Source organism: Squalius cephalus (genome assembly GCF_949319135.1).
Source record: "Squalius cephalus genome assembly, chromosome: 8".
NCBI lineage: Eukaryota > Metazoa > Chordata > Actinopteri > Cypriniformes > Leuciscidae > Squalius > Squalius cephalus.
Genome location: NC_137129.1, coordinates 22,010,665 through 22,023,724, shown reverse-complemented (window position 1 = coordinate 22,023,724; position 13,060 = coordinate 22,010,665).

The window sequence follows — 13,060 nt, the reverse complement described above, 5'->3', positions numbered from 1 at the left end:
GTTGCAATATATTTTTAAAAGAGGTTTATGTTTGTTAAACTTGGCTTCACCAATAGAGGGCACCCTCAGCATTACGCTAGGCCGTGGATTGGTCACTGAAGTTAGTAGAGTAGAAAAAAAAAAGCTCAGTACAGAATGATTATAACTTTCAGAGCTAAAATGAGGAGTAAGTGTTGAAAAATACAACGATTGAGACGAAAATATGAGACAAGTGACGGGTGATAAACTAAATCGATGTTAAAGAACCTGAATTAGCCATATGTGGTGTTAAAAACATAAGCTAAAAAGCACACATGAACAGGCCTAATCACCCTGCTCACGTGTTAATGTCGTCTGTGCACATTCATAATCACCCGCTCACGTGTTCATCATCTAACGACATTTAGTCAGCCATTAGCTATAAAAAGAGCAATAAGACAAAGTGCATACAGTTATAAATGCCGAAGTAATGTGAATATATACTATACTGTCATTTCCATGGTTATGAGTATGGAGTTTGTGCATTGGTCACCTGTATTTCTGTTAATGGTGTGTGATGTGATACTTTATTGTTATTTGTTATAATTATATGCCATGTAAGAGTGAGTATAGAACATGTTATGTTTATTGTGTTATGTTTATGGATTTAGAGAAGGTAACCAGTGTCAATAATAATGTGTCCAGTGTCAAGCCTATTCGTAAATGGTGGTTGCATTATGGGACATTATTATTATTTCTGATCAATGGTTCAGAGAACTGATGGGAATCATAAAAGAGCATTCAGTATGGAATGAGTGAGCGCTGGTGTACACACAACAGAGATTGTTTCCAACATAATCTCTCTTTGATCTATTTTTCAGAAATAAATGTGTTGCAACAAGGACCAGCACCACCTCATTTTTAAAAAGTGTAACACTAGTGATAATTAAATAAGAAATCCCTTTCAAAATGTTTACTTGTATTGTATCTGCTAGATGCTATGGGGAAAATCTAATTTTCCTACGAATTCTGAAACTCCGAATTCTAAATTTAACAGCGCAGTGCCTACTGCACAGTCATAAAAGAGCAGCGATCTGAGCGCGTTCATTGGCTGCTCAGTGGGAACTGCAGCATGTCTGCGCGAACTAATCGTGGCGCATCCCGCCGAGTGAACGCAGCCGAAAGGGGCGGGGAATCTGCCTATAAAAGCAGCTCATTTCACCATAGAATCAGATAAGACCCAATCCCATTTCTACCCCTTACCCCCTCACTTTCCCCTACCCCTCTGTTTTGCGCGTTCACGTGAAGGGGTAGGGTTGTCTCAATTCTCTTTTGGTTGGAGTGGTAGGGATAGGGGGAAGGGCCAGATAGCCCTTCAAACGAAGATTTTTCAGGACCACACTTCAAATGAAGGGGTATGAGAAATGTCCCTGCATACACAGGCTATAGACGTTTGCAAAAAAAATCGCTGAAGTTCGCTGAAAATAACTGGTGAAAGCAATTGCGGGAGGGAATTAGCTTATCTTTTATCATACGTCTGCTATGAACGCATTGTTTTCTTGTGGTTATATTTGAACATGATATAAACGAACAGTGCTTACAGTTTCATGCATTTTGCAACATGATCAACCAGTCTTGTATGTTCTTTATCAAACAAGGACACCTGAGGAAACCCGGAGGCTGATTCGTTTTCGTGCTGACAACGAGCAACGTTTCCTTTACATTACGTTTACATTTCCTTGTGTTTGTACATACCTGTACATACTTATACCGTCTGTTGTCTTTGCATGTATATTGTATGCATAATGTATATTTAGGGCCCGAGCACAGATGGTGAGAGGACCCTATTGTTTTTGCTCCGTTTCTTCTTCTTCTTCTTCTTCTTCTTCTTCTTCTTCTCCAAAGTGAATCGCTTTTTAGAGGGCCTAAACATGCTCGAAAACTCATGAAACTTTGCACACGCTTCAGAAGTGGTGAAAATTTACGTGTGATGTGGGTTTCAGAATTGGGTGGGGCAAAATGGCTCAATAGCGCCCCCAACATTATTTCCCTGGCTCTACGGTTCACGTACAGGTATGAAATTCAGTACATACATGTAATGACCAGACGTACTTTAACGAACTCCTCCTACAGTTTTGATCTGATCCTCTTTAATGCCTTTGAGACGTTAAATTGCGAAGATCTTGATTTTTCGTCGAATGGCGTGTCCTAGGCGGCCTGACAAATGTAGATGTGCCCACCCAATTTCAGCCTTTGGGTGATATATGCATCATCAGATAAATTCTATATTAAAGGTTGTATCAGTGATTTCAGGCCCAAACATAAATGATCACATTCATCTAATCTTTCCTAACGATCCGCTAGCTGCCCGCCCCATAAGCAAGCCGTCAAAAAAACGCGTCTCAGTAGGCAGCCTAGGCTCTGAGATCTGCACACAAAAACAGTTGGTTTCACCACCACTCAAAACCTAAATAAATAGTGTTCCAACCAATCACCGACAGGGGTGGGTGTTGTGAGGTTTTGCGCTTGTGCACGGCTGCCTATGATGGCTACACGCGAAAACCTCACAACACCCACTCCTGTTGGTGATTGGTTGGAACACTATTTATTTTGGTTTTGAGTGGTGGTGAAACCAACTGTTTTTGTGCGCAGATCTCAGAGCCTAGGCTGCCTACAGAGACGCGTTTTTTGACGGCTTGCTTATGGGGCGGGCAGCTAGCGGATCGATAGGAAAGATTAGATGAATGTGATCATTTATGTTTGGGCCTGAAATCGCTGATACAACCTTTAAAGTTTCTTGCAGTTCCGATGTTGCTAGGCAACCACAAACAGCCTGCAGTAACTCAGCTATACAATGTCCAATCTGCCCCAAACTTCACATGTTTGATAAGAGTCCTGTCCTGAACACATGACCATCCTCAAATTCGGTTATAGTAATAGCGCCACCTACTGGTAGCAGGAAGTGTGGTAAATACAAATTACTTTAACATAGTCCTCCTATATTTACATACTGCCCACCATGCTCTGTTTTCCTAAAGGCGCCGGGTGGCGGTGGCACGGGTGCGAGGGCCCTTTTCATCGCTGCTTGTAGCTTTAATTTTAAATCTATTTCTATTCTATTTGTATTCTTTTTATTGTCACTGTCATTCTGTTTGTGCTGTGGAAGCTTCTTCCACCAAAACAAATTCCTTGTATGTGTAAATATACCTGGCAATAAAGCTCTTTCTGATTCTAATTCATTACTGTTTATATTGGTTAAATGTTACAGGACCCTAGTAAAAGAAATGGGGTTGGGAGGAAAAGGTGACTAGCCAACAAGCATCCAAGAAGTGGGAGAATTTAAAGAGAAAATATAAGGTAAGCAATGTGGTGTTATGAAAACCTTTGACAATCTCAATACTAGTCATTTATTTCACAGTATATTTTACATTTATCCTTGTTAACTGAACACACACATATTTTTAGCAAGAGAAGCTGTCATTTCTTACCACAATATTTATTTGTCAATTTCATTTAATTACTAATGTAAAACATGTAGTGAAATCAATGAAAGGAATAATTATGAGGATTATATAATTATGAGTATTGTGCTTGTGTCTTCCTCCAGGACCTAAAAACACCTAAAACTGGTTCAGGAACAGATGCTGGAGAGGTAACAGCTGTTATGTGGCAGTACTTTGAGGATATGCACGAAGTGTTGGGTGCCAGGCCTTCTGTGGATCCTCCTGTGGTGGTTGCATCATTTAATGATGAGGATCCAGGAACAATCCTCATGGTAAGGTTTTATTTGTTGTGGTCAGGAATTTATCATTGTTCTTTTGATGTCAGAATGTAGATTTTCAGAATCTACTACATATGATATATTACCCATTTCTGTATTGTATTTATTTATATATTGTCTTGTTCTCCTAGGAGATTGTTGAGCATTACTGCAGCCAGCACTATAGGAGCCTCCTCACCTTTGCCATATACAGGAGCCACAGCCTCCAGTAAAATACCTGAAACAGATACACAATTCACCATGCAATTTATTTTATTGCAAATAACATACATAGTTAAAAAAAGTAAGAACAATATATATATATATATATATATATACACACATTTATATACACATCTGGGTCATCTTCATGGGGCTTGCACAGTACCTGAAACTAGGGCAGCCAGTCCTATTCCCAGAGGTTTTGTTGTATGCCATGGCTTCACAGGGAGGTTGGAAGTCAAAATTGTCCTTTGAAATGTCGTTGTCTGGCTCAAGCATGTTCCCGTTGTCCAAACGCACATTGTGCAAAAAGGCACAGGAAGCAATGACCTGGGGTGTAAATGTTGGTTTGACTTCCAAAGCTCTGAAAAGTGTAGACCTTATTGTTTTCATGATACCAAAAGGCCTTTCAATTATGCTGCACGCCCTTGACTGGTAGGAATTGAAGCACCCTTGTCCAATCTCTTTGTAGGGTGTGATCAAGCAGAGTGGGGTGTCTAAGCAGGGATAGCCCCCATCACCCAGAATAATGAACCCTGTAGGGGGATACCGTTGTGCCCTATAAAATGAAATGTTTTTCAGTATTCGTGTGTCGTGAACTGATAGCAAATAATTACATCTAGGAATTGTCCACTGGAATCACATATTGCTTGCATGTTGATGGAATAAAAGCCCTTGTAGTTTAAATAGTCTATTTGGTGCTGCCGTGGGGGTTTGATCCTCATTTGGGTGCCATCTGTTGCACCAACAACGTTGTTAAATGCAGGGGTTCTTGATAGTTGGACAAATCCTTGCCCCACTGCCTGCAGCTCCTGTGCTTGTGGGAAGGAGATGGCTTTCTTCAGGTTTACCCATATGTTTTGTGCCACTCTGCGGATTACGCGATGGACTGCTGCTTTCGGCACATTGAAAACACTGGACACTACCCAATATTACTTAGGTGTCGAAGATATCATTGTCTCCGTTATTTTCTGCGAACTTCAGAAGACAAATGCAAAAAAATAGCTGTAACCCACGCAACTGCTACAGCTGACGACGGCATCTTGGAAGTTTGTGATAAACATCAACGCATCTCCTGTGACGTAGGCACTAGCGACAACTTATAATGACATGTAACGGTGTAGTAGTGGTGTCCCATTTCTTAGGGAAATATTTTCACCCCACGCCTTGCCACTTTGTTTCAAGGTGCAAGGGTAAGGGCTAGGCAAAAGGGTTAGGCGAAGGGGTATAAAATAGAATTGGGATTGGGCCAAAATCGGACACCCCTGCCATAGTGCTTTCTTTTGATATCGAAGCTTTAATAGATTTTAGAAAAATAAATAGAATTTAACGATACTATAATCATAGTTAGAATAATTTGTGTTCAGCAACTTTTTTTTTTAAAAGTGAATCATATTATGTTTAGTATATTAACGTTTTATTAACTGAATTGACTTGTTCTTAAGTAACATGCTTTTTTAATTTTTTTTTATTTCAGAGAACCCAAAGGAAAAGAGGCAGTAGTCTGATGTAAGACAGATTTTTAGTAGACTGATATAAGACAGATTCAGACTCCTCTGAAGCCTTCGCTGTCAAAACAAGCCAAAACAGCTAGATGTCATATACAGAGGCTAGATACAGCTATGCCTTTGTATACAGCGGACAGTGCCTTCAACTTACCTCAAAGCCACTTCTCTTCTGTCGCTGCTCTCCTGAGGCCATCCAGCGAGAAAACGCTTATATCCTTTACTGCTACTGTTGTGTTCACCGCTGCAACACTCAGTTTCATAAAAGAGCAAAATTAGCGAGCGTTGTTCCAAATGCCTGAGCACATGGAAACAAGCGAGCCCACACTGGCCACATCCCCGCGTGCCTCGCTTTCTCCATCTCAGTCTCCTTCGCCGGTCCTGTTCACTCAGGCAGATCAGCTCCCCTCCCTGCGAGTGGCGGGTCTCGTCTCCTTCGGACGAAGAACACAACGACAGCCTCTCCATTGCTGCATCTGAGGAAGAGTGGTCGGCCTCGGTTGACCCTGCCCTCTCACAGTCTGGTGCTAGCGCTGCTGCTACCAGAACTAATTTGGATGCCGAGATGCTGCGCATCCTCACTGCGGCTGCTTCAGACATCGGTCTCGAATGGGCCTCGCCTGAGGAGCCACCTAAGAGCCGGCTGGATGGATGGTTTTTGCCAGGGCGATATCAGGCCCCCCGTCACAAGCCAGCGCCTTTCTTCCCTGAGGTCCACAATGAACTCACAAAGCCATGGCGCACGCCATTCTCAGCACGCACAAGTGCTTCTAGTTCCACTACTGTTGACGGCGCAGCGGAAAAAGGTTATGAGAAGCTGCCACCGCTCGAGGTCGCCCATCTATGCCTGCCCACTGCTGTTGGCTGGAGATCTAGAGCAGTATACCCCTCAAAGCCCTGCCGAAACACTTCAGCCCTCGCTGGATGCGCCTTTTCTCCTTCCTGTCAGACTGCATCGGCTCTGCACACCATGGCGGTGTTGCAGGTGTTTGTGGCCAAGCTTCTCCAGACAATGGACGAGTCTGGCACGAACCCTGAGGTGTTCCGTGACCTGCGCAGCACCACAGACCTAGCGCTGCGCGCTGCAAAGGCTACCGCCCAAGTGATCGGCAGAGGTATGGCTAACATCGTTGTGCTCGAGCACCACCTTTTGCTGAACCTCACGGACATCAAAGAGGCGGATAAAATGGCTTTCCTTGACTCATCTATCTCCAGCACCTGTCTCTTTGGCCCGGCTGTGAAAGGATTTTCTGAGAGATTCACCGAGGCACAGAAGTCTTCACAAGCTATGAAACACTTCCTGCCTAAGCACTCCAGCTCTGCCTCGAGCCGCCACAAGAGAACGCCGCCTCCTCAGCCAGCAAAACCAGCGCCTCAGGCCTCTCAGCCCCGCCATATGGCTGATACCCGTCATCGTTCAAGATCAGCTAAGCGCTACCCGCTGCCCCAGCGCCATGGCCCCCGACCCCGCGTTGTGTTGGACCCTGAGCTGCCGAAGGCCTCCTAGCCACAGGAGAAAAGAGAGAGGTTCTGAGTCTCGCTCTAGCCAGACCGCCATCGAAAAGAGCTCATCTAAATCTCACAGCTCCCTGTTCAGCTCAGGCGGCTTTCATACTGTAGTCAGTGGGCCTACTGCACTGCACGCGCCCCTACAAACAAACGCTGTTTTCACAGCGACCCAAATAAAGCACAAAATGAGTATGTTTCACACACACAACACCCGGGCAATCGGCCACCCTTCACTAGGCGGCCCTCCCTCAGTTGTCACTCTATCTCTATGTTGGGCCTGTCTCAGCCCAGAAGAGAACATGTGCACAAAACACAACACAAGGGTATTAGGTCCCACTATGCTAGGTGGCCCAGCCCCAATGTATATTCAAACCCTAGCCACAAGGGCCCAGGCCTGGCAAGCCATCCCCGGAGTGTCGAACTGGGTTTTGAACATTATAAAGCGATTATATAAACATTATATTATACTCGCTCCAATTCGCTCACAGACCCCCGCGGTTTGACCTCGGTGAAAAGCAACGTGGCTCACATGATTCGCACCAAGTACAAAATTTGCTAGCAAAAGGGGCGATAGAATTAGTACCCCCCGCACTGAGCCGGTCAAGGTTTTACAGCCGTTACTTCCTTGTACCAAAGAAGGACGGTGGCACCCGCCCCATTTTAGATCTGAGACATCTGAACAAAGCTCTCATAAGAAGGCCGTTCAGAATGATAACTACCAAACAAATCCTCGCACAGGTTCGCCCAGGGGATTGTTTTTTTACGGTGGATCTGAAAGATGCTTACTTTCACATTCAGATAACACCCAATCACAGGCCATTCTTGAGATTCGCCTTCGAGGGGCAGGTTTATCAATACACGGTCCTACCGTTCTGTCTGTCCCTAGCACATTGTACTTTCAGTGCATGGACGCAGCGCTTTCTCCCCTGAGGCAACAGGGAGTACGCGTGCTGAACTATCTCGACGATTGGCTCATTATGTCTCAGTCGAAGACTGAATTATTGACACACAGATCCATGCTCCTCTGCCATTTGGAATGTCTGGGGCTCAGGGTAAATTTTTCCAAGAGCAAGCTGTTACCCAGCCAGAACGTAATCTTTCTGGGCACAGTTATCGACTCTACAATGATGAGAGCGCGGCTCACACCAGTGCACGCTCTCTCTATCCAACAGCTGATAGCTTCCTTCAGGGTAGGTGCGCACACGCCCCTCAGGAAGTTTCAGAGGCTTCTCAGTCTCATGGCCGCTGCATCGTCAGTACTCCAGCTAGGATAACTGCATATGCACCCCTTCAGCACTGGCTAAAGCGCCATGGCGGTCAGGACGCATGCTCATTACGGTGAACCAGCGCTGTATCAGAGTAGCCCCTTCTAGTAGCCCCCCTCTAGAAAACCCAGGCGTGGTTTTCAGAGCTGCCGCAGATGATGGACATTGTTCCCTGGCCAGTGCCAATGAGGAAGGATCTCTTCACACAGGCGAACGGGATGATTTGGCACCCTCAGCCCGACTTATGGGCCCTCCATGTGTGGCCCCTCAACGGGTATCTTGGGACCTCCCAAAAAAGGTCTTGAATACCATCACTGAGGCTAGAGCACCATCTACCTGGCCCCTCTATGCTCTAAAGTGGTCAGTATTCACTGGCTGGTGCTCAGCCAGGGACCTCGAGCCCCAGTCATGCGAAGTGTCGGTGGTACTCTCCTTCCTACAAGAGCTTTTGGATGCGGGTCGCTCCCCATCCACGCTCAAAGTGTATGTGGCAGCCATAGCAGTTTAAAATTCCTCCTGTGGCTGGCCAGGAACTGGGGAGAAACAACCTCATCGTTCGTTTCCTTAAAGGAGCCAGGAGGATGAACCCCCCTCAGGGCCCCTACTATACCGGAATGGGACCTCTCCACGGTCCTCTGTTTGAACCTTCAAAGGGATATAAAAAATGCAGGTCTGCAAAAGAGGTTTATTGCATGTATAGAGTATACTGTGGCCCACAGTATGGAGCGAAATATGTGCCATAATTTAACAAACAAATCCAGCATTTTGCAAACAAACTCAATCTACTTTGCAAAGGAAAACTCGACTCGCAAACAAACTCAATCTACTTCGCAAAGGAAAACTCGACTCGCAAACAAACTCGATCCGCTTTGCAAAGGAAATCATCGCAAACAAACAGAAAGCAATGTGCAAGCACAAAGGTCACAAATGCGTGCAGGCAGATTTTCTCACAAATGCGTCCAGGCAGATTTTCTCACAAATGCGTGCAGGCAGATTTTCTCACAAATGCGTCCTGGCAGATTTTCTCACAAATGCGTCCAGGCAGATTTTCTCACAAATGCAGTTGAGCAACTTCCTCCTCTAAAACAGTAGATGGCGCTAAACTATAGGCTAATTTAGCGCTAGTCTCCCAGGAGAAGCACTGATTTGAAACTTGCCTTTGCCTACAGCTGAGGAAAATGACCGGTGAACGGGTGTGTTTCTGTCTTATTTGATCTATAATTAACCTTTTTGAGGTTTTCTCTTGCCAAACGTTTATTGCATATCTAGACAGAAATCCATATTAGCACCATAAATTAGTGATTATGTCTACACTTGAACGAATCTATTTCTTTCGTTCTCCATAAATGAATGAGAACATTTCATTTAATTGAGCGGCGGGTTTCATTTGTGTGTCCAAAATAATAATTTGGGCACTGCATAGGCTACGTCACAGGCAAGATAAGAAACAATTGTATTTTTTTTTTATTTATTTTTTTTTTTTTTGCATTAATTATTTTATTACATTAATTGTTAAGCTGACTGAATTCCAACTAGGCTAAATAAATAAATAAGTGGGAGCCTCCTTTCAATTAAATTAAATGTTCTCATTAATTTATGGAGAACGAAAGAAATAGATTCATTCAAGTGTAGACATAATCACTAATTTAGTAATTTCGCATGAGTCCGATGCAGAAAAAAATGACAAAAAGCAACAAGATGGCAGAGCTTTCAGCTTATAGATTCCCCGATCCTAGAGTGAAGTGCTACTAAGTGCTAATGTGGATTTCTGTCTAGATATGCAATAAACGTTTGGCAAGAGAAAACCTCAAAAAGGTTCATTATAGATCAAATAAGACAGAAACACACCCGTTCACCGGTCATTTTCCTCAGCTGTAGGCAAAGGCAAGTTTCAAATCAGTGCTTCTCCCGGGAGACTAGCACTAAATTAGCCTATAGTTTAGCGCCATCTACTGTTTTAGAAGAGGAAGTTGCTCAACTGCATTTGTGAGAAAATCTGCCTGGACGCATTTGTGAGAAAATCTGCCAGGACGCATTTGTGAGAAAATCTGCCTGCACGCATTTGTGAGAAAATCTGCCTGCACGCATTTGTGAGAAAATCTGCCTGGACCTATTTGTGAGAAAATCTGCCTGGACGCATTTGTGACCTTTGTGCTTGCACATTGGTTTCTTTTTGTTTGCGAGTCGAGATTTCCTTTGCAAAGCGGATCGAGTTTGTTTGCGAGTCGAGTTTTCCTTTGCGAAGTAGATTGAGTTTGTTTGCGAGTCGAGTTTTCCTTTGCGAAGTAGATTGAGTTTGTTTGCAAAATGCTGGATTTGTTTGTTAAATTATGGCACATAATTCGCTCCATACCACAGCCCTAAACTAAACACAGTTGCCACTCTTCTGCATAATGGTAACCACAAAATTCAAAAACATTACAGAAAGTCCTCTACGTTTCTAACATTAGTGAATATTAAACACTAACATTAACTAACAACATCTTTCCATTTACAGAAAAACACATAAAATAACACTTTTATCCCTAAATTTACCCTCCTAATGCAGTCCCTTGCAAAGCATGCTGGGAACTACAGATCCACTGCCTAGTTAGTTGTCAACAAAAATGATTCATGTAGTTTTCACACAAATTAATTAAGTAAACTTCAGTTTTAAATATATTAGGTTGATTGAACACAATTAAATTAATAGTTGTGACAAAATATTAAACAATTGTGTTACTTTTGCTTATTTTAATTAATTAAATTTAACAAGAGGCAAAAAATCATTTTTTGAGTGTATTATTAACATCAAAAAAATCAAGCATGTCAAAACCTCACTCTTTTACCACATAAGAACTGTTTCTTCAGATGCTGATGTTTGTTTTTAAAAAAAAACTGTTTACAGGTATTCTCATGGACAAATAATGAAAAAGATGGATATATAAAGCGAGCTAGTCTTTCAGCTTTTATTAAAAGAACTCTACCAAGAAAAGATAAATCTCTTTGAAGCCAATTGTTAAATATTAATTTAGCTTTTTTAATTTTAGGGAGAAAATTCATATCTTGTCTAAGAGATTGCTATGATTTCTTGCTATGAATACCAAGATATTTCACATTATCTTTAATGAGTATATTATTCACAGAGGCTTCAGTAGTGTCAAATAAACAAAGAATTTTGCATTTAGCAATATTTAATTTTAGACCAGAAGCCTCTGAAAAGACATTAATTGTTTCAAGAGCCTTACCAACCTGATTTGTATTCTCTAAAAACATCTTGATCTCTTGATCTCACAGTCAAAAATGGACACCCCTTTAATATCAGGATTGTTATGAATACTCAGAGAGAGTAATTCCACAACTAAAATGAACAAAAAAGGAGAGATTCCAAAACCTTGCCTCACACCCCTATTAATAGGAAATCTATTATCTATTAGTATCAAATTGTAAAAGAACCGAGCTATTAATGTCCTTATTTATCATTTTAACCACTTTAGTAAATTTCTCTCCAAAGCCAAACAACTCTAGTGTCGAAAATAGAAATTTGTGTTCAATGGTGTCGAACGCTTTGTTAAAGTATTATGATGTGCATAATCTATGAGATCTAAGATTAGCCTGATATTACAGCTTGTATGTCGTTAAGGCATAAAACCTTTTTGCGTTTCATTAATTATTTCAGATAAACCTTTAATTTTTTGGCAAAAACTAATGATATAATTTTGTAGTCTAAATTTAGTAATGTGATTGGCCTCCAATTGTCAAGTGAGAAAATATCTTTACCTGGTTTTGGTATCAGGGTGATGAACCCTTGTTTCATGGAAGTACTTAATTCTTCATTAATAATACATTCGTTGTACATTCTAAGTAGTGGTCTCTTGATAGTTTCCCAAAAGTATGCATAAAACTCAATAGTTAGGCCGTCTGAGCCAGGGGATTTACCCTTCTTCATATACTGCATTGCGTTGGTAAGTTCGGTTAAAGTAAGGTCGTTTTCGCAAACCGTTTTAAACTCACCTGAAAATACTGGAATGGTTTGACTTTTTGTAGAAAGGAATTCACATAATTTACATTATAATTTTAACTATATAATTTATTTAAAAAATATATACAGTATATACATATTAATTAATTTCAGAGGGATTTTTGGTAATGTTATCATACATTTTTAAAGCCGTTACAGAATTTCATTTTATATTTCAAAGAAATAACTGGTATTTACTCTCCCATTTCCAACCATTTAGCCCTGGATCTTATAAAGACACATTTAGCTAAATCTAAGTAAAGATCATCTATTTCATTTAGCAAATTAGATAGATATGCTTCCTCCTCTGTGCTAAGATTTTCTTTAGACAATAACTTTTCAAGTTCATTAAGAAGATCTTGAGATCTTTGGGAATCAGCCACTTTAAGTTCTTTACCTCAACGCATTGCCAATTGTCTAACTTTAAATTTAAAAAAATCCCATTTTTGGATATGACTCATAGATCAATCTTCCAATATAGAAGCAGTTTTTGTAGCATATTCTACAAAGTTTGCATCTTTATTATTAAATTTCCAATAACCACAAATTATTTTACAACTGTTTGAATTTCCAATTAAAGAAATTAAGATTCATTTGTGATCTGATAAAGGTGCATAAATAATCAAAGTATCCAAGACAAATTGAACTGCATTAGTAGATAGGAGACAAAAATCAATTTGTGATTTACGAGTAAGAGCATTATTTGTCCAAGTATATTCCTTATCATGAGGATGTAAAAACGGCAAATATCAGTAACCTGTAAATCATCATAAAGCAACTCAAATACCTTAGATGTCTATCCACAGAGTCGTTGGGGGCTTTGTTAAAGTCTCCTCCTATC